We start from the raw sequence: 23,797 nt of genomic DNA, 5'->3' as shown, positions 1-23,797 counted from the left end.
TGGGTATGACATCTGCATCTCATCTGTCCGTTATTAGTTTCTCACAGCAACCTTTAGTCATTTGCCAATAGTTTGCAAGAAAAATGCAAATGTCATGACAAACAGAACAGATATATGAGCCATAAATATGGACATTGTGTTAAATTTGTACATGTGTGGGGTATGGATGGGGCCCACTGACATGTTGTTAATATTGACACAGTTACATGACAGCCTTTATATCCTGCTGCTCCACTGATTTGTTACAACCTGCTGTTCTACTAGACACCATCTAGGTTACTGAGGGCTGTGTACTGTCCATATGCATGGCCCCCTGTCCCTCCATTGTGTCTGTTTTTGTCCAGCTTTCTTGCAGTAAGAAATATTGACATATGGACAGTCTGTAGAACTCCTACCATAGGTGTACCTCACATGCAAAACAGTAGGTGCAGCCAGTCATGAACCATGTACCCCCACCAACCATGGTAATGAACTTTACCACTAAGCCACAACAGCAACCAGACAGTGCAGTTTACATCCTGACACTATCAACCACAAGCAAACATAGCACTTTGACCCCTGCATATTGGGGAAATGGTACATGTCACCAGGTTGAGTGGGACAGCCCAGAGATTGTGTGGTCTTCTGCTATTACCTTGCAAACATTCTATGACTGCAGTTGTATGGGGACACGGGTGTGTTGGGGGTAGGGAACTCTAGCATTGTCAGTCAAGCATCTGTCCTGTGACCCCATTGTATGTCATTCCCTCACATAGTGCATTGGGTTTTGCTGGCTTGGGGACTACAGGATTTTAAGGATCTGCAAGTATTGAACAGAAAGTTCCTGTTGTTCCACACAGCTGGCAGTTGTCTGCAGCTATCTCGGTATCCCACTCTATTCCCTAGCATACATGCAGCAGGTCCATACATATGCTACCACAGTCTGGTACCCCATTCATGACTTGTAAGGAAGAGTGACTTACCTTGTGCTATCAGCAGTTAAGATAACAGTGCTTCAGTGCTTTCTCTGTCTGATGCATGCTGTACACAGCCAATACATGGTAAGGTACAGGTTGTGTGGTGTGGCTGGCATCCTTTTTACTATGTATGTGAGTGGGAGAGAGGTGTCAGTCCCTAGGTCTCCAGGTTATCATTGCATAGGCTATGCATTGCCTCTTTGCTAAGGCCAGGGCATACTGGGCACTTCTACATCTGCCTACAGGGATAAGCTCAGGGGGGTTACTCCTTAGAGTCCCCCTGTGGCTTTGGGGACCTTGGCACTGGGGATGGACTGTGTGTCTCTTCCCTGTGATGTTCCTGCCGCAGCTGTTTCCGCAGGATCATATTGTGTAGCATGGCACATACTGTGAACATGTGTACACATGTGGCGTGAAAGTACTGCAGGGCTCCACCAGATATATCAAGGCAGCAGAACTGTGACTTGAGCAGCCAAAACACATGCTCTATGATGTTCATGCTTTGTGTGTGTGTGTGTCTCATTATAGAATTCATCGGTAGGTGTGTGTGCATTTCTGATAGGTGTCATCATCCATGGTTCTTGTGCATAGCCAGCATCCCCGAGTAGAGGGCCATATCGGATGTCCCCCCTGGCAAATGTCTGGTACAGCTGTGGGACGAGCCAGATGTGGGAGTCGTGATAGCTGCCAGGGCTGCCAGCACACACATTCATGATAATGCCCTGGGCATTGCACACAACCTGGCAGATGATGGAGTGATACCCCTTGCGGTTGATGTAGACCCTACCCTCTTCACTGGGTGGTGCTTTGATGTGCACATGAATGCAGTCTATGGCACCCAGTACTTCAGGGTAGTGTGCTACATGGTGGAAGAGATGCATATTGTTGACCCTCTCCTCAGAGCTGCGGGGTAAATAAATGTGCTTACTGGCATGTACTTGCATGGCATCCAGGAACTGATGGAATACTCTGGATGCAGATGACTGTTAGTTCCCCATTATATCCCTAGTTGGTCTTTGAAAAGAACCTGTAGCTAATATTCTAAGGGCTATGCATACCTTTTTGATCACTGGGATGGGTTCCCCTCTGTTGGGTCTGGGTGTGAGTTGAGGGAGGCATTGCTCAGTGAGTTCTTGTAGTATGTCCCTCTTCACGCTGTAGCGGTCTACAATCTTCAGCTCATGTAGCTCCTGGAAGGTCACCCTGGACCTGAACACTCTTCTCCTTCTCAGTCTGGGCATATTGTCATCATCATCATCACCATCATTATCCTCAGCCTGTAGTGCATACAGATGTAGCAGAGCAGCAGCAGCCCCTAGCATTTTGTAAGTTATAATTCCTAAGTGTGCACTCCAATGGTGCAGTGTATGTGGGAAAATCAGATTGTAGGGTGTATGCATACTTTATAGTGGTGTTGCTTGCTTCCTACTCTTTATAAAGTATACAGTACCATATGTTGAGTTGTGCATTGCCATGAACTATAGGGACTATCTTATATTACATATCATGATGTAGATGTACTCTAATTTATTGAGTTATGCATTGCTGTCAGCAGTATGGATCATCTAATAATATGCACAATATAGCAGCTGTTTTGCTGGCTGATGTGTAGCAGATTTCTTTTTCTTCAGATATGGTGTTTCTGCAGATGTCTCATAGAATATGCTTCCTTATAGTTGTGTGATGAGACATTTTAATTTTATTTTTTACATAAGTGTAATATTATGGTCATAAAACCAATGCTGTGTATTGCTTGTAAACCTTTGTTTTGTGTCATTCTAATGACTGCAGACCTCTGAATTTTTCCTGCAAATAATCTGAATGCTTTAGTTGTTGGGATGATTCTCTATGTGTGTGATACATGAGGATATTATTCTGTGCCCCTACAGTTACATAAAACTTATTTTTGAATATTTCCTGACCTGTGATGCTGGTGGTTTTGATACTGCTATTGCTGATGTCAGTGAAACAGTAATCTAAATGTAGTACTATGCTAAACACAGACCTTCGTGCTCTATAAGTTTGTCAATATCGACACCTAACTAATTCACTCATTTACCAATGGTGCGAAAGCAGGTGATTATAATGTCTTACCAGAATCTATCTCATTATCTTAGCACCCACCCTTAAGACAATTAATTTAAAACTGGCTCCTACAAAGACGTCTTATCCTTAACCCCAAAAAAACAAAAATGCTACTATTTACCCGCACCCGCAGAACCTCCCCACTTAACTTTACTATTACTTCAAATGATGGAACTATAATATCTCCGGAACCAACCACCAAACTACTCGGGGTACTAATAGATAACAACTTGTCCTTTGAACCTCACATTAATAACACCATAAAAATAGTAAACAAGAAACTAGGTTCCCTCTATAGAATAAAACCCTTTCTTACACCTCCAGCCAGGGTTACTATTGCTCATACCCACCTCATCTCTACCTTGCTCTATGCCTCCCCTATCTATACCAAAATATGTAGAAGTAATCTGAGTAAACTTATATCCTCCTACAACAATATTGCCAGATTTGCAGCTGGGTCCTCCTATAGAACTCATCACTGTATCAATCTGAATCAGTTAGGATGGTTAGAGCTGCCAAATTTAATACTTTTCAATCAATTAATAGTAGCCCATAAGATCCTGTATTTACCTCAAAATACACCCATACTTACATCCCTAGTCATCCCCATAATAACCTCAAGACCTTACGCTCAGCTAATAACCTACTTGTACAAATATCAAAATCCAACAACTTAGCTGGTGATACCTTGTTCTCCAATACAGTAGGTAAAGCCTGGAACATCCTCCCAAGCCAGCTAACCTCAATATCCTCTGTCAGCTTATTTAAAAGCAAGCTTAAACCCTACCTCAAATCACACTGGCTATGCCCCTGTGTTAACCCAGACTAAGTACCTAACTATTAACTAGACAACCACAATTCCTAGCCTATCATGATCTTGTGTTGTCTCACTAATTTTAGTGAGCTTAACCTTCCTTAGGATTTTTCTCATGTAAATAAGTATATACAGTGGAATGATCAAACACCTTCATATAGTATCACAACCTATGTGTTAAATAACACTAGAAATCCATCCTTGTTTGCTGTTCTTCTATACTCTATCTATTGATCTCTAGTGTTTTTCTTTCTTAGGTTTTTGTGAGACCTCAGTATCTCTTATCATAAATTACTAGGTGTATCAAATTTTGTAATATGTTATAAAGATTTGTACTACACAATTTCTAATACAAATGTATTAGCCTTATTCATCTATTCTTAGATACATTTTTCCTTTTTCCTACTGAAATATAAAATATATAATCTTAGGCTTGTACTATAATTGTTAAAACTTATGTACCAAATTATACTGTTATTGTCTTTGTCTTGACCTTTTATGTTGTTGTAATTTGTGGAGCTTTTCTCCCCGGGCCTCCACTGAAAATGGACATATATCCAGCTGGACTAGCCCGGTCAACAAATGTAAAATAAAATAAAATAAAATAAAATAAAAATGCTTAGCTTTTTAATTAAAGAAAATCAGTCTTAAAATGCTTAAATACCTGTGTGATAATTCAGTAGCTGCACTAAAATTCACAATAGTTAGCATTTTTGTTTTGTGATGGCTTTGATGGCAAATACTTTTGAATTTACTTGATACGTAAGTATGTAAATGTATTAGTAAACAGTGTAATGTGTTTTTACATTGGAGTATTGGCACATAAATTCAAAGATGTATAAAATCCCTATATCTTCACAGTCAACATTTTGGGTTATCTGCAGTTATGAAGCAGATTAAAGGATGCACAGACTCCGTTATGTGTTACAAGACACAAACTCATAGATGACACCAGGCCATAATTATATGATGAATATAAATAAGCCAGACATATAAAGAAAGTAGCACTCCCAACCCAAGTTTTTATGTTGTTTATAATTAGTGAATTTGTAAAAAGACCGTACTCCTTTACATGCAGCCTGTTGTACCTGTAACTGCAAGCTTCAGCAATGTAAGATTTTAGAAGGAAAATTTCACACTTATGTCCCAAAAGGAAAAGTAATTATTGGATCTGTTCTTCAGTCGCTCTAAAGAGAATATATAACTATGTCTCAGCACAGAGTTTAACAACCATTTGACAGAGAAATCAGTTCTGTCCTCTGGAAATCAGGAACCATGTCTATCAATTAAATGGGCTTCTGAAGTTTGGCTAACCAAGCCACGCAGTAGATATCTTCATGTGGGCTAAAGAAATCATCTAGACTTAAGTTGTCCTAAGATGCTTCTAACCACAGAATAAATAGACTTACTGCAAACCATAAGGCAAATACACATTTCAGTAGTTTGTCTTAGGGTAATCAGATATGAATGAGCTACATTATGTCATACAGGTATGTGTTTAATTCCTCAACTTTCACTTGATTTAAGCATGAATGTGAGTAAACTATCTGGCCAGCTGTTTAACTAAGTCATCCCAAATCCAAGAAATTGTGTTTGCTATCCAAAAAGAGTTAACTTTGTTGAAGATCTCTTTTAATGCAAGTGCCTTATACACATCTAAATACTAGCTAGAAAGGGCCACACTGAAATAGCATAAGATGTGGTGAAGAATTCTCGTATTTAAATACTTGGCTATTTCTTCAGAAATTATTAAAGTTTTCCAGACATGGATTAAAAAAAAAAAAAAAAAAAAATATATATATATATATATATATATATATATATATATATATATATATATATCAAACTGAATCATTGGTGGGTCTCAAAAGTCATGACATTTTGAGAATAATTAAGTTTATTAAACGTAGTCAATAAATCTGCATGTTTAATGAGTTCCATTAAGCTGAATACTGATTTAATGGCTTATTTTCCTTTAAACAGAAGTGCAGGGAATGAAACTTCAGACTCAAAATACTCACATATCAATTACAGCTATAACAAAGGGTATTAATGTACAGTGAGTTTGCTTGTATGATTGTGTTACACTGTGGCACATATAGTTAAAGCTACAAGCTAAAAATTAGCTTCACCTTACCGTCTTGGGTTTGATTCCTCCACTCTCAAGTTGTATATATTGTCATTCTGAGCAACTGACTCAACCAGACAAGGGATCCTGGATCACCTCTGAAGACATACTCTTGCGCTTATCAGCTTGCCTGCTTAACTAATCACTAAAATTAGATATTTCTAATTTCTGTCAAACAGATCACCTTGCTTCTAATGATGTCATTACCCAGGAGCATCTAAAAGACACATAGCCTGAAAAAATGTATTTGGTAAGTTTGATGTAATTCATAACCACCAACATTGGAGAAAGATAACTCTGCAGGCAGTGAAGTATATCAACTGGCAATCCATAAATCAGATATTTGTTTCACTGCTGAGAGTCAGTCCTAGCATTCTAGACTGCCACTTATTCTTAAATTATTGCTGGGTTTGGAAAATATGATACAAGAGTAACTATTTCAAAATAACTTCTCTTCTATTTTTTGCTTAATTCTTTTAGCACTTTTATGATGAAGTCACTTTGAGATTAAAACATAATTGCTGAGGCCAAAGTCACAAACGTGTTTTCATCTAGATATCAGTGTAATATGCATTGACACCTGCAGGCTGCAAGCTGCAAGAAAATTACTTACCTTATTTAGTCTGATGGATTTCTTTGTTTCATCCATTGTTCTAACAATTTTGCTTAATTCCTGCTTAACCCTTCCATCATTGTTTTACTCTCTGCTAACATTACATTTCTTAACTGTTCTATTACATTTGCAGACTGGTTAAAATAAGCAAACTGTGCTGGAAACATAAGCTATTCCTTGTGGTGTTTTTACTCCCTTTTAGCAAATGTCTCTGTGTCATAAGCTATAGGGATAATTGTAACACTGCTGTATAAAGTCCGTTTTCATGAAGGCAGATTTAGATGGGGTAGCATATTTGCCTTTGCTCATATGCACTGAATCTGTGGCATTCTGAATACAGTTTATTTTAATACTGATATGTCTGCCCAAAGTTCGGAGTGCATTACAGTTAACCATAACCTTTTCAGGACTCCATGTGCTTTAAATACAAATGTAATCATTTTTTTAAGACTGACAATTCACCATAAATTCCATATTACTTTTACTGAGCTAAGCCAGAAGTTGGACACACCAGTGCATGGGTGGGGCATGGTTTACCTTGTACCTGAAAAGCTGAGGTTCACTTTGACAGAATGTTTTTGTTCTTCATTTAGGCTGAGATATTCATGACTGCAAAAAGTGCTAACCACTAAGCCACAGATCTCTGCCAGTAAATAAGAATGCTTTTATATACCAATAAGGTCATTACAAGGTGGAGCTGTGGTAGTGATCTGTATCGCTTTCTTTTTATAAACTGTTTGCTTTTATGCAGAGTTTGTATGTTATCATTGCCTTGATACAAACTAGAAACCTAACAACAGTACTTAAAACCTCCTTGTAGTACAGTTTTTGTTTCATATTTATCTGGTGTGTTATATTTTATTCATTCAGATTTCATTATCCAGGTATGCACTACATGTAGATGAGTGTATATTTTCTTATACATTATGAGAGAAAGACCACAAAAACAAAAGCACTGAAGATAGTGAGGAACTGCAGGCAAGCCAGTAACAATATGAAACAGCCGATGTTAAGTGGGATAAGGGTGTCAGAAAAAATTTATTCTTTAACATTCAAGTATGTAGCAGGCAAAAGATAGATTTAAGTAGCAATTTCTGTAAAACTAGCATGATAAACATGAAAACAATACTCAGCAATATACCTTTTATAAGTATACTAATGCAATATAAATGGTGGGTTGGTAACTGTGATTATCAACAAAGGGACTTGGTCTGTTTGTTATAATAAAGCAGAGATGACCTTTCAACTTTTCTTTTTATATTTATGGCCTTTACTTTATATGTCTCTGACTTCGATGCATGGAACAGACATATACCATGTGATGTTAGAAAAATGGTAGAAGCCATTCATTTAATATACTACTTTGTTAACCATGTAAGTGAACTGGTCCTTCTCAAAGCTTTTTTGACAATGATACAAGTCTGAAGAACAGGAGTAAATTAAGTATGAATGGAGACTATGCAGCAGTCGGTTAACTGGCATGATTTTAGGGGGTGTCTACAAACTGCAGTACCAGGTAAGAAACACTCAGAGATGGGGACAGCCTGGAACCTCCACAACAATTCCTAATCTACTCAGGAAACCAGGAAGCATAAACTTTAGGTACTGAGTCACCATACTGCCCAAAATACTGCTATTACCTTTTCATGTTGGGAATGCTCTTCCTGGTGACCTTCCAATAAGTTGTTGTTGAAGATTTATAAGAGGTCCATACCTGTCAACCTCTTAATGCAATAAATCTGGACAAAACCTAAAATAATAGGGGGGGGGGCAAAAACAGAAACAGATTTTTAGATATTGTACTTATAAGCAGAGAGAGTTGCTAGAATAACAGGGTTTGTGTTAATGAGCTTTTTCTGAAGGATATGAAGTCTGAAATTTAAATGTATGTTGCTATTTACTGAACACAATTCTCAATGATTTGCCAGAAACCACAAATAATAATATCTATGAGAAGTAGACAAAAACTATGAGCCAAAAATCTGGACATTCTGCAAATATCTGGAAAGTTGAGAGGTATGAAGAGGTCACTGTTGCAACAACCAAAGCTTTCCCCCATGACGCATATTCTTAACAGTATTTGCATGAAACTAGTAGAGTGCCTAAAGGTTATGATCAAGTACATATATTTCAGGCATAGGTAATAATATAATTTAAGCATACCAATATACTAAAACAATTGTTTCCATTTTAAGTGTCTAAGTTGTATTTAAATTATGTAAACTTATGCTTGCTTTGATATAATTTGGTAGTGTAGCCCATGCATAAGCTCTTCCCTAAGAGAACCAATTAGCACATCTGTCATTCCTATATATTCCCTCTTTTTTGATTCCTCCAAATCTTTTAGGTTTCTATTACCATGATGGGAATGGATTCCATTCCTAAGTCAAAGTACGATTAAAGTTCATGACTTTCAGTATTTGATGCCAGCCAGAATTGCTCTTTGCAGAACCTGCAATGTGTCCAGTAATGATTCCTTCTGCAATTCGTACAGTGTTTTCCCACTAATGATTCCTTCTGCAATTCGTACAGTTACATGTATTGGTAACATATCTAAATATGACTGCAGTTTCTTTTTTATAAGACCTGTTGCTTTTACTACTACTGGAACTGCCTGGGTATCTTTCTTCCACATTGCTCTTGTTTCTGCCTGCAAATCCTGATATTTTACGACTTTGTGTCTCTCTGTGCAGAAGACACTGTAGTCACTGGGTGTAGAGATTTCAATGATCAAATGCTACTTTTGCCTTCTTTTCATGGACCACTATAACTGGTATTCTCGCAAGTTGTTGAACTGTTGGTAATGGGTGACCCCATGTGATGTAAACTTCATCATTTTCTATGATGCTTTGTGGCTCATGTTTCCAGTGTTTTCCACTTCAGTACCAATATGTTTGCATAATCCCGAGTGCAACAGTCTTGCCACATTATTATGCCTTTCAGTATACAGTCCTTCTGCCATTAGAATGTAACAATCAGCAACAAGATGTGCAACTGTTTCCAACTGTGTTTTACAATACCTACATTTGTCTGTTTTTCCCGCATGTTCAATGCACTTTGTAAACCAATGTGTATGTAGCCCACTATCTTGGGCTACCAATATTAACCTTTCATCTTTTAGTTTGAATTCGCCTCTCCTTAACCATTCATGCATTTGATCCTGATCAACATGAAGTTCTTCTAGGAGTTTTCAATACTTGCAGCTATATTTATGCATTTTCCACATTTCTTGCCTTCTCATCTGATCCTTCACCTTATATTCTTTCTTTTGTTTTTGGCACATTGATTTGCTGCCTGATTTTTATCTACTTCTGGCTTGATTTCCATTCCCGCTTGATGCCGATATGCTTCTGGTAGACTAAGCAGGGAAGTCATCTTTTAATTTTATTCTCCTCATGTTTCAAAACTATCATTATGTTTAGGTCTTGTGAGGTCAGCAGATATGTTTGCAGTCCCATGATTTCATATCTATACATGTAGTCAATTTCAAGGAGACTCAAACCTCCTTCGGAAAAGGGAATATATAATCTTGCTATGCATTCCATCCATCTATCCTCAACTACTTTTTCCATTTTGCACATGGGGTTGGGATGTCACTTCCACAGTGACAATCATCTTGAGCCAAGGTTTACACTGCCAGGTGGCTAGCCCTGCTGTGGTAATTCATTCATACTACTTACTTGCCCTCACCTACAAGTGATTTAGAGTGTCAAATCCACCAAATGCATGTCTTTGGAATGTGGGAAGAAACTGGAGCACCCAGAGAGAGCCTACATGACTACAGAGAGGACATATAAACTATGCACAGAAGGTACCTCAGCCAAGAATCAAACCAGAGAACCTCTTACTGTGAGATGACAATGCTAATCACTGCACCACCGCAGTCACCCTAATCTGATTTTTATAAATCATTTGATGAGCATTAAGCATGCTTCTTGTTTTCCTGTCTAATCCATCCAACACCTTTTGGGGCCAGTCAGTCACTCCAAAACTGTAAGTTAGGACAGGAAGAGCAAATTGGTTTATAGCCTGAATTTTGCTCCTAGATGTCAGCGCTGTTTTCAAAATTAATTTAAGTCTTCTAAAATATTCCTTACTAAGTTTTATTTGCATTTGTTCATGTTTTATTGTTGATCTTTCATCAGTTCCCAAATATTTATACACTCCCTCTTGCTCAGGTTCTTTTATATCACATTTTTGTCCCAAACCGATGTTTTCTTGGTGCTGCAGCTTTCCTGCTTTAAAGGTTGTTTTTGCACATTGATCAAGACCAAATGACATTCTTATATCATCTGAAAAAGTTCGACTACTTGCAGTTGTGCTTTCAGTTCCTCATCTGATAAGTTACACAGTTTTAAATCATCGATAAAGAGAAGATGAGAAGTCTTTACAGTTTGCTGTTTTCTAGGAGCCAGACTATAGCCATGACCTAATCTGTTAAGTAGACAGCTTAATGGTGAAGGGCAAGACACAATAGTTGTGGTGACAGGGAGTCATGCTGGAATATCCACCTTAGAATTTTTGTCCCCTGGAATAATAATTTGTCCTTTATCATGGCTTAATTACAAAGTGGTTTGCCACTGTTTCATGGTCATAGTAATGTAATCAGTGTAGGGAATATCTTATACATTTTTAAGCACTCTTTTATCCGTGAATGTGGGATACCGTTAAATGCTTTTTTGTAGTCAATCCATGCCATAGTTAGAATCTTCCCCTTTTTACAGTTCTCCATTATGACTTTATTTAGCACAAATGATCCTTAGTTCCATATGACTTTCTTTTATTACAGCTTTGTTCTATTGCCATGATTGAATTTTCTTCCAAATAACTATCAATTCTGTCAGCATCAGTTCCAGAGTATAGTTTATATGTCATCAGAAGGCAAGTTATTGGTCTATAACTTTTTGGGGTAGCTTGCAGGTTCACTCTTAAGTAGGAGCATTGTTTTTCCTGTTGTTAGCCAGGTTGGTGTCTGTTTGGGGTGCACATATAAATAATTCTTACTCATGGTTAAATCTTCATGCAAAGATGTTAATACTTTTATCCAGAAGTTAGGTATTGCATCTGGGACTGGGGTTTTCCATTTGGAGGCTTTTCTTAACTTTATTTCAATCTCTCTGGATGTTACTTTATCCAGTTTCATATCCTGTACGTTTGAACTTCTCAATCTCTCTGGATGTTACTTCATCCAATTTCATATCCTGTACCTTTGAACTTCTTATTCTTTCTTTTACTTCTTCTATCCATTTAACATCTTTATTATGTTCAACAGGATCTTCATAAGTGCTTCTCCAAAATGTATCTATTTCTTCTTTTCCCCTATACTGGCTGCCAGTTCATTCTCTACTACTTATGATAACCCCAAACATGCATCTAAATGCCTTGTATACCTGAGCAAGGACTATTCTTAAATATCTGTATGAAACACCGTATGAGTTCAGATATAGTAATCTTTCATAATAACTTAAAATTTCACACCCACAGATGCCCTTGCTATATTTCCACTGCACTGCTTACAGTTTGTTCATGCTTGTTTTCTCATTCAGTTTACATATTATTCTATATTCTAGTTTGGGTGTGGTGTAACCTACAAATAATAATCTCATCATTTCTGATTTCCAATACTTTATAAAACTTTTTATGAACAATTGGTTGATATGTTCAGAAAAAACTCAAAGCTGGATAGGCAGCTATGTGCACCAAAGGCTATAACCTGCCTGTGGTTTTCGTTTAGATTTTTATCTTTAGACAAATTGGGGAGAGTAGTCAGAAAATGACGTGAGTGGAGCTCTTGCATTTTGGTGGTTAGTTCTTGCATTTATATTCAAATAGGGAATTTCACATTTTACTGTTGTTTCAGCATCGTAAAATCAGAAGGCTTCTGCAGCTGGAACTTTACCAGTAGCTTATGTTTAGCTGTAGAGACTGCAAGTGACTAAATCATGCGCACGTGTTTTGCTCATGATTATTGTAATGAGAAAAGGGGGGAGTGCATATCAATGCAGCACTTCTGGATTCTTGAGAAGCAGGTTGAAAAAGTAAACTGCCTTTGACATCAATTCTTTAAAGCTAAGGTGAGGTACTCTGAATTTTAGATCTCACTAAAGCTGTCAAAATAGATGCCCTGTATAAATATGTGACACTAATTCGAATGTGCATTTGACAGCATTCCAAATAGTTGAATCAAAGTAGTTGAAAGCCCATGTGACTGGATGTTCATTCACTGGAGTGTCAGTTGACTGCAACATCGACCAGTAAAATGAACGCAAGAAAAATGTTTCAAAGAATGATATTTTTGCAAGTAGGAATCTCTTTAATTAAACATATTAAATCTATGGCTTTACAGCCACAGAGGAAATAAGTGAAAGTAGAAAATACTGCGCACAGAGGATCATTGCTGGTATGCAAATACAAACTGCAGCAACAGTGATTGCATATTGGTAATATTAATCACCAGATAAAACAACTTCACATATTTCTAATCTAGTGTTACAGAAGTCTATGGCCTTCTTATTCAATATTTATATCAATCATAGTGTATCTATTGACAGTGTCCAATACATACTACCAGTTACAATTCTGATAAGGACAGTTTATGCTTTTTTGATCACTGCCATTGGTTTTCTTATAAATTTTCTAATATTGTAGTTTGCTTTATCACAGTGTGTTAGATTGTGCAAGATGGTGGTGATATTTATATATTACAATTCAAAGATCTCACAACAGTGCAGGTAAGGGAAAATCTTTCTATCCTGCTCTATTCTGTGCTCACAAATATTAGCAAAGTATACAAAATACCACACTTCAATACCCAGAAAATCAACTCTCTCATATACAAACCCTAGTACATAAAATCACTCAAAAACACTAACCTACTACTACAAAAGTGTACATTTGTAAAAAATCTCAACAAAAACTACATCTGATGAAACAGAATCTTGAATTATATCACTTGAATCCTGTTTCATTCAAATAAAATTACTTCAATAACTTAATGGGATCCATCCTCCCAGATTAGTCACAGGATTCAGTCTTTATCCCAGCTCAGTCACCTGGATGGGACAAGAGGCTGTGAAAGACAATACAAAATACATGAGTAGTTTAAACCTTTGGACTGGAAAGGTATTCCCTCAGACTAGCTTTGTTAACCCTAGATCAATGAATTTAACAAAAGTCAGATGTTCCCAGTTTATCAGTTCTTTATAAAAGTTAGAAAAGTACTGCAGGGTGTTACAGAGTAAAATCATTGTTGTATTTATACTGCTAATTTACTGGAGTGGTTAGGTCTGTATTCAAGTTCTCATCTTCGCTGGTCATCCCAAGTTACCTTCCCTCTTTGTGATTGAATCATGGAGGAGAAGGGGTGTGTAGTGGTACCATGATATATATACACCAGCAAGTCAGAGGTCCCTGAGGACCTAGCTCTTATAAATTTTTTGATTTTATTGTCTGGGAGACCATCAAAAGACCCCATTGAAAATGTACTTCATGGTTAAAACATAACAGACAGGATGTTAACTACTATTCAAAAATCCAATATTCAAAATACAAAATGTCCAATGTTACTACAAGGAGTTTTATAGGAAAGCCTTTAAACTATTGAAATACACTCTCAGTGGCACTTTCTCTGAGGAACTTCATCTGATCTGCCTTGTGAGTGTATACCTCTGCTTTTTCTCGATCAATGTTTTTTAGTTTCTTAGCTTTGAGCCTCACTTGTTGCATGCGAGTCACTCCAATCTGTCAGTGAAGGGCTGAAGTGGATGTTGGCTTCTGTAGATCTTAGGTACCAACAGAGAAGGTGATGCTGACATGAGATATTGTCCACTGAAGGTCCATAATTAGCCAGCATACTCATGTATTCTATCAGTGAGCACACTAGGGCATATGAAGTTTATTCATTAAATATAATATTTACGATGTGAGAGACCATCTTGCCCTGCTTGTACTGGCCCTTTGACCAGTTTCTTTGTTTCCTAGCCCAACCGTTCCTTTTCGAGTGTGTGTGTGTGTGTGTGTGTGTGTGTGTGTGTGTGTGTGTGTGTGTGTGTGTGTGTGTGTGTGTGTGCAAATCTCTGTATATTATCCTATTGGTAGCCAAGCTTGAGTTTTATAGCAGTGAGTCATGAAGTCATAACTCCCAAATTAATTAAAGGAAAACAGTTTGCCTCAGACTTAATTTAGCAAATACTATCCTGACTGAGACTTTGCCTGAAACAAATAATAATAAGTATAAATACAAATAACCTCTACATCCAGGTGTAATGACTTGACAATGCTTTTGTGTTTGCCTGAAAATCTTCACCATTGAACCTGTCAGGAAATAATAAAAGTAAAAATATCAGTCTCCCCATTTTTACAGGGTGTGATAAACCTACCAGGTTTTAATGGAGCAGGATTCATTCCTTTGTCTTCTTTATAGGTTCAAAGGTAGGTATCAGGTTATCGGCCCAAGGGCCTAAGTAAGCCTAGTCGACAAGGTTCTAGCTTTTTTTTCAGTGTTTAATATTTTATTACCAATACATGGATCAATATGCAGCTTTTATTTCTTTATAAATTAGGTCACTTTCTTAAAGGCTTCTTTGGCATCTCCACCTTGCTTCTCTCCAAAGAGATCCAGCAGAGTTTCAAAAATTATCCCAACATCTTTCACATCCACTTTAAGCTCTGCAGCATGCTTCTTGGCTAATGGATTAATGACATATTTTAAAGAATCTACATTGTTCAAGTGTGGTACCATATCATTCAAAGTGGAGAAAACTTTCTTCCCATGAGCTCAAACTTCAGCCAGGCCTGCAAGCTCTGCAACAGAAACAGTCTCAGCAACAGACTGCAGCTGAGTGAAATTTTTAAAATAATTCACAGTATGATGGTGTTCTTTGAACATTCTGCTTAACACAGCAGCACCATTATCCTCAACATCTGCATAGATTTTCCCCAAACAGCACTAGCAGTCTGTGTATCCACAGCTGAAAGAGCCATTATACCAAACACTTTAAGAAACAACTTAAAAAAAGTTATATTTATACCAAACGCTACAGTGGTCTTATCTTTATACCAAAAGCTACAATTATATTTGTTTTATATGGAGCCAAGTCACCATATGACTGAATTTCCATAATTCTGATGTTTTGTCCAGAGATCGTGTGACAGTGGGGTCAGAGACTTTTCCCCCAATCCCTATGATCTCTGAGTTGGTATATATAATTAGCAGGGTGTGGGGGAGGGGGTTGTTCATTTTTATAGTTTCCAAACTTATTGAACTTCAATGATGCTGTCTCAACCATATGCAGTTTGACATTCTGTTACTTCTATATAACAATGTGGATCCATGTGTGTGCATGTGTGTGTGTGTGTGTGTGTGTGTGTGTGTGTGTGTGTGTGTGTGTGTGTGTGTGTGCGTGCGCTGTGTGTGTATGTAAATATATGCATGGTTGTATTTCTTTCCATCACCAATGAACTTTCATCAGCAGCAAACATGCCAAAAAAGTTCATTGGTGATCACAAGCATCTAAAAAATAAAAAACACAAAACTAAAGTGATTGTAATATAGACAAGAACTGACTTATGTTTATGATTACTTAAAGAAAAAAAAAAAAAACATGCATGCTCTGATGAAATCTATGGCACCTATATCTTTTTCTCTATATATGTATATATGTATATCTATCTATAGCTATCTATCTATCGATATATATATATATATATATATATATATATATATATATATATATATATATATATGTATATACACACACATATATATATGTGTGTTTGTGCATGTGTATGTATGTAAATATGAATATATCAATCTTGCTATATATGAATGTGTGTGTGTGTGTGTGTGTGTGTGTGTGTGTGTGTGTGTGTGTGTGTGTGTGTGTGTGTGTGTGTGTGTGTGTGTGTGTGTGTGTGTGTGTGTGTGTGTGTGTGTGTGTGTGTGTGTGTGTGTGTGTGTGTATATATATATATATATATATATATATATATATATATATATATATATATAGATAGATACACACACTCAATGTTTTGAAATTTTGAAATTTGGTAGTGGACGCCCCCGCCACACATATAGCTATATTAAATAAATATATATATATATGACTGGACAAGTTGCCCATTTTCAGCAGAGGCCCAGGGAGAAAAGCTTCACATAATAACTTAACAGTTAATTAAATAAAAAATAATGATACAGTCAGAGAAATTATTGTAATAAATCACATAGTAGCACATATTATTACAGTTCAAATTCATAACAAAGCTCATAGGATCACATAGTAACACATATTTTGTCAGTAGCACTTAGTAACAAAAAGAAATCATACAGTGGAGTAGCGTTTCGGAGATACAATGGCTTCATATACAATGGAATAGTGTCTCAGAGATGCCTGTTTGGTAGTGTAAATTGTTATGCTTAATGCTGTGATAATCTCATAGGATCAGTAAGCAAACAGTGATATAGTGAAAGTGAAGAGTAGTAGGAGAGAGGGTGAGGATGGGGGTAAGTAACAGGAATCATTCTCTTCTGTAGAAAGCTGGCTATCCAATGCTCAGCTCCTACTCAACCAAGTAAGACAAAACTTCTCCTGTTCCAACCTTCCAAAGCCACACAAAACACCCCCCCACTTCAACATTGTCGCCAAAGACAATACCATCATCTCTCTATCAGAACATACAAAATTCTCGGTGTGTAAATAGACAACAAACTTAGATTTGACACCCACATATCTCCCACAATAAAAAAGTTCAAAAGAAGCTTGGTGCATTATATCAAAGCCGCCAATTCCTAACCAAGGCAGCTAGAATCTCCGTAGTAAATTCCCAGCTAATCTCCACCCTACTCTATGCATCCCCCATACTTACCAACCTTAGACAGACCTACACAAGCTGGATGCTTATTACAACAAAATTGCTAAATTTGCTGCTGGAACCTCCTACCGTAGTCATCATTGTATCGCCCTTAAAGAACTAAACTGGCTGGAACTCCCACAACTCCTTCACTTTAATCAACTCACCCTCGCTCATAAACTTTTTAACCACCCCCTTAACATCCCTTCCCTTCAAACCCTTCTCCAACCCTATCACTCCACTAGGCCCCTAAGATCAAGCAACAAAAATCAACTCACTGTTATCAAGCCCAAAACTCAGTAGGAGAAGCCATATTTTCATGTACCATATCTAAACTTTGGAACAATCTTCCACCCTCTATAACTACTCTACCTTCCAGCAGCCTTTTCAAGACTGCATTCAAATTCCACTTAAATTTGCACTGGCTTGTCCTTGTTCTAATCCAGACTAACACCCCCCCCACCCTTAGCCCTCCACCTAGACTTTTAACCCAACTATACTACCACCACTACTAACCAGTCAGAATTAGCTAGTTGTCTTTACATACTTTAAAATCTTGTCTGACAACTTTGTTACTGATATTATAAACTACAAAAAACTATCTTAACTTGGAGCATTTACTGTATATACTGTTGATAATCAATATCTTGTTATTGTATTAAAACCAACTCACAGGGGTAATTGAGTAGGCTTAAAATGGCCCACAAAAGCAGGTAGCATAATACTTATCTATGATGTACTAATTTGCATGCAGAAGCTGAAGACACTACAGAGGTTCCTGCCCAGGAAAATCCATGGTCTCAAACACCTATCCTATATAGCTAGGCTAAAAGCCCTACTCCTCTACTCAGTCACATACAGACTGCTCAGAGGTGACTTGTGTCTGACATACAAGGCCATCACAGACCCAGTCTTAACAGAGTTGCTGAATATCCATAAGTCTAACTCCACTCATGTAACCCACACACAAGGCCTCAACCTAGTCTGTGACATTAAAACAACTTGTTGGTGGGATAGATTTGTATCCCAAATACTCCACCATCTGTAAAACAGACTCCCTCTCCATGTCAAGCAGAGTACCTCACTAGCCCTCTTTGAAAGGAACCTGAATGACTGGATGGGAAACAGAAAATACACCCCTGGGATTCCACCTGTGTCTCTGCTGGACAGGAGAAACAGGTGCTGACATTGTGGGAACATGGGTGAAATTCTTGGCTATGCTTATAAGGCCCTCCTGGCCAATCTGGGCCAGCAGCCTAGTATCATTCTACCCCTGTGAATCTAGTTAGAATATAGTGAGTCTCCAAAGCTGGTTTTGGATTTTGTAATTTTGAGTAGTAATTTTTCTGAGGATTGTAGAGTCCTGCTGTTGAGGTTGATTTTGTATTAGATCCTGCAGGGATGGACATTTATCTGGTAGGTAAACTATGGAATGGGCTATGGTAAGTTGATTTAGGGTTTCTAGGCTGGGCAGCTCTAGCCATTTGAGTTTTTTCAGAGCAAGATAATGGTGGGTTCTGTGGGGTAGGGTTAGCAGCAAATCTGGCTATCTTGTGGTTGCACGATTCATGTTTGCATAAGTCTGATTTTTGAGAGTAGTAAATACAGGAGAGACATAGAATAAAGTGACTAGTAGGTGTGTGTGCGTTTGTATTTTTGAGATTGGATATTTTTGATGTTAACATTATGCCATTTAGATTATTTTAAGAACATATACACAGATATATATATATATATATATATATATATATATATATATATATATATATATATAAAACCTGCAACCTAAAAGAATTACCCAACAGAACTGACAGGAATACCCAATCCATAAACTTAACCTTGGACTATGTAGACGTGCTTCCTTCAGCCTCACAGTGTAGGTGATAAACCTACAATTTCTGTAATCTAAATATTCAACAGTGAGTGTTTTTCTTAAACCTATTGTAAGGACCAGCACACCTGCAGACTACCCCGAGGCTGTCCATCCTCATTATTATATTTCTCCTTACTTCCCAAGTAATTCAGTGGATTACTGCGGTTCTCTACTTGGCCACTAGATGGCAGCAGTACCTAGGGAATGAAACCCTGTATTTTACTTACTAGATCAGCTCCACCAGCTCTGCTGTCCAAACCAATACCAACAATCCCAGTTTAAAGATTAAATCAAGGTTACCCCTCCCAGAAAGGATATCAGAAGGAAACAACCTTTCAGTCATAAAGACAGACAGGCAGAAAGGCTAGTAAACTGACCTACTGCAATACAAACTCCTGCTACAGTACTTTATCTTTCCCTCTAACAACTGGTCGCAAACGGACACCACTTGCATTAAATAGGTATTGTATTCACAGTAAGTGTCACATACCTACCCAAAGCCTTGTAGAATGCAGTCTCACTGTATAACTGATTGATTACCTCTCAACAGTCCACCTCCTACATAGCTCTACCTGCTCCATTCACCCTGTGGGCTCACTCCGCTCCCCTACCCTGCCCCCAATTCTCACCCGCCCCCAGTGCCCCTACATTTAACCCTACTAAACCAGACCCACAGCCAAATAAACCTATCCCACTACAGCCCACACTAGCAATCAAACTCCAACACCCCTAGCAATGTAAACATTACCTCCTACTTTTAACCACCATATATTTCAAATCATCTTTTCCCTTCCTTCATCTCACCAAACTTCTATCCTTAATGGAAACAAAATAATATTCTTCTTAAATTGTCTTCTGCTCACCCTCACTATACTAACAAACCTCACAGCATGCCACCATACCTCACCTACACTAAACAGCAGTTACCACAGCGCAAACATATACACCATACCACACCTTCACACATCTTTCCCCATTAGTGCTACACTTTTCAAAAACAGCCAAATGCTACACATACATAAATTCCAATTAAAAACAACAAATACCACTAAACTATCAGGTGTATACTACATAAAAATAACATATAAAATAAAACACACATTATTACTTGCAAGACAAGTGCTCACATCAGGAGACATACACCCAAACCAAGGACCCAACAATACATTACTCCCACCTAGACATAAATCAGATCTACTGATCATTAACATCAATAAAAGAAGCATAACAAACAAACTCCCTGAACTGCATGCATTTATAAAGCATTACTCCCCAGATATAGTCACAATTACAGAAACCTGGTTAAAACCCAATACACAAAATGAAGAAATTCTCCCACCAGGCTACAACATAGTAAGGCACGATAGAACAAGTAGAAAGGGAGGAGGTGTAGCCATATTATTTAAAAACACTCTCAACATAAATCCCCGCAATAACTCAATTCCTTCATTTCAAAATACTGAAACTTTAATCTCAACTCTTTGCATTAATAATACCAACAAAAATCAACATCATCTGTTGCTATAGCCCACCAGGTAATAACTGCTCCACCATAGACAAATAATACATAGTACAAGTGTGATATGCAAAATGAAATGTAATCACATATATTATAGATCTTAATGAACTAAATAAGCTAACTTAGAAAAATAACTAGAAAGGCTAAAAGAGATTAAGTTGAAATGTTAAAATGAATAAAGTAATAAAGAAATCTTACAATGGACCTCCGTTAAGCTCCCACAGGAATCAATTCTATTAGGTGGTCTAAATACAGATTGGTTAGCCTGCAACTCCAATATCCCTACAAACCATATAAACCTCTATGGCTTTGCACAGCTCATCCAAGAACAAACTAGAATAGATAAAAAATCCAATAAGCAATCAATCCTAGACTTGGCACTAGTTAACTGCTCTAAAGAAAAATATGTCTCTGGATGTCTTCCAGACAGCCTAAGTGATCACCTTCCCACATTATTACTGCGAAGGCACGCAAATCCCTCAAACCCTATAATCTTTAGACAAGTTAGAGATGAAAGTAATCTGAACAGTGAGAATCTCAACCATATCCTAACACATTGTAAATGGGACCCACGACTAACGCTAAACTTAGACCAAGCAGTTGAATACTTTAATAACACTTTCATCAATGTTCTCAACTCAATTGCACCCATTAGAAGAATCAAAGTAAAAACAAACTATGCACCATGGCTAAGCAGGGACACAAGAACCCTTCTAAAAGTCAGGGATAAAGCATGGAAAACATGGAAAAGAGAAAAGACTAACTCATACAAACAAAACTACCAAAAAGTAAGAAACCAAGCAAAAAAACAAACTTTACTCGATAAATAAAACTACTTCCTTCATGTTCAAAATAAACACAATAAAAATCCCCAATAATTCTGGCATGCCATCAACTAACTACTTAAACCAGGCTAAACATCCACACCAACTCCAACCACTAACAACACTGCAGATATTGCTTCCCAGTTTAACCACCACTTCACAAAAAACATCTTATCCCTCTCTACACAGCTCTCCAACAATAACCCGACCCAAACCCCAACCTGCCAATAATACTCCAGCCCTCACCCTCTCTCCTGTCCCTACCACTACAATCAAAAAACTGCTATTAAAACTTAAACCTACCACCCTTGCTGCAGACAACCTACCAGACAACTTCTTAAAAATAGCAGCTGATCCACTATCTTACCCTGTTTCCATCCTTATAAATTGATCCGTTCAAGAATCCTACATCCCACAATTATGAAAAGTATCATACATTCTCCCACTTCATAAAGGTGGAAACTCCTATGATTTTTCCAACTACCGTCCCAAAGCTATCCTACCCCCCTTATCAAATATTTTGGAAAGATGCATTCACTCTCAAGTGATCTTCTTCTTCTTTCGGCTTTTCCTGGTTAGGGGTCGCGACAGTGGATCTCCTGTCTGCTCATGATTGGCAGTGGAGTTTTACGATGTCCAGTTCCCAGCCTGGCACTCAACCTTCCACAGAAGATACACACACACACACACACACACACACACACACACACACACACACACAATTACTCCTAGGGCCAATTTAGAGTGTCCAATCCACCTACAGCATGTCTTTGGGTTGTGGGAGGAAACCAGAGCACCTGGAGGAAACCCACGCGACCACAAGGAGGACATGCAGACTCTGCACAGAATGCACCCCAGACGAGGATCGAACAAGAGAACCTCTTGCTGTGAGGCATCCTCTTAAGTGATGCAGTTCTTGAATACTAACAATCTCCTCTCTCCCACACAACATGGTTTCCGCCAACACCACAGCACCACTAGTGCTCTCCTCTCTTTCACAAACATAATTAATCAATACAGAAATAACAACAACTTCATCTCAGCAATATTCTTAGACCTATCTAAGGCATTTGACATGGTATCACACCTTTTACTTCTAGACTCTCTGACCTCCCTATCCTTTGCTCCATTTACCATCACATGGTTTAAAAGCTACCTAGCAGACAGACAACAATCTGTACAATGGCAAAAACAAACTATCTCCCTTACTTCCAACCACTGTAGGAGTCCCACAAGGTTCAATACAAGGTCCACTACTTTTCACTATATTCACCAACAACTTCCAGTTCCTCCCAACCTGCCACTCTAATACAATATGCAGATGACTCGATTCTCATCTGCACAGTGCCATCTCTCACTACTCTGCAAAAACATACCCAGGAATCCTTTACCTCAGTAGAAAGTTGGATCACCCAGATCCAACTTATACTCAATCCAAACAGGACCAAGTTATCATATTTTCTCCTAATAAGTCTAAAATCACCCAATCTCCTTTTACAGTCACATCCAATAATAGCACTAACATCTCCCCTACTGACAACACCAAACTACCTGGAATAACTATTGACAATAAACTGCTATTTGACACCCATATATCACTAACAATCAAAAAAGTCCATAAAGAATGGGTACCTTATATAGACACAAAACTTCCTATCTGATCAAGTACGCATCACACTCATCCAAACTCACCTACTTTCTACACTCATGTATGCTGCACCTATCCTTACCATCTCTAGAAAACAGGATCTTGTACAACTAGAATCTTGCTATAATAAAATTGCAAAATTTGCTAACAACTGTACCTACAAAACCCATCATTGTCAGGCTCTAAAAGAACTAAAAATGGTTAGAACTCCCCCAACTAATTAACTATCAACAACTGATACTAGCCTACAATATAGTAAGACATCCTGACAAAACCCCATCCCTAAACAAACTCCTAACCCAGTATACAACAAATTGCCCCCTCTGCTCCTCAGAAAAATCTCTCCTCTGTATCTCTGAAGCCAATAACTCTGCAGGAAAAGCTGTTTTCTCCCACAGCATTGACAGAAACTGGAACATCCTCCCCACCTCTCTGACCTCAGCTCTCTCAACTGTACAGTTCAAAAATTTTCTCAAAACACACCTA

The 23,797-nt window shown here is 37.8% G+C and overlaps 1 pseudogene; it reads right to left on the bottom strand.

The window, feature by feature from the left end:
• Nucleotides 1-15,124: 15,124 nt before the first annotated feature.
• LOC122808109 lies at nucleotides 15,125-15,578 on the bottom strand (annotated as a pseudogene).
• Nucleotides 15,579-23,797: the final 8,219 nt, after the last annotated feature.

This window comes from Protopterus annectens, chromosome 8.part0, assembly GCF_019279795.1.
Source record: "Protopterus annectens isolate FY-2018-M chromosome 8.part0, PAN1.0, whole genome shotgun sequence".
Classification (NCBI taxonomy): domain Eukaryota; kingdom Metazoa; phylum Chordata; order Ceratodontiformes; family Protopteridae; genus Protopterus; species Protopterus annectens.
Note: the sequence above shows the minus strand (reverse complement) of the source record. Positions and strands in the feature narration are given on the sequence as shown.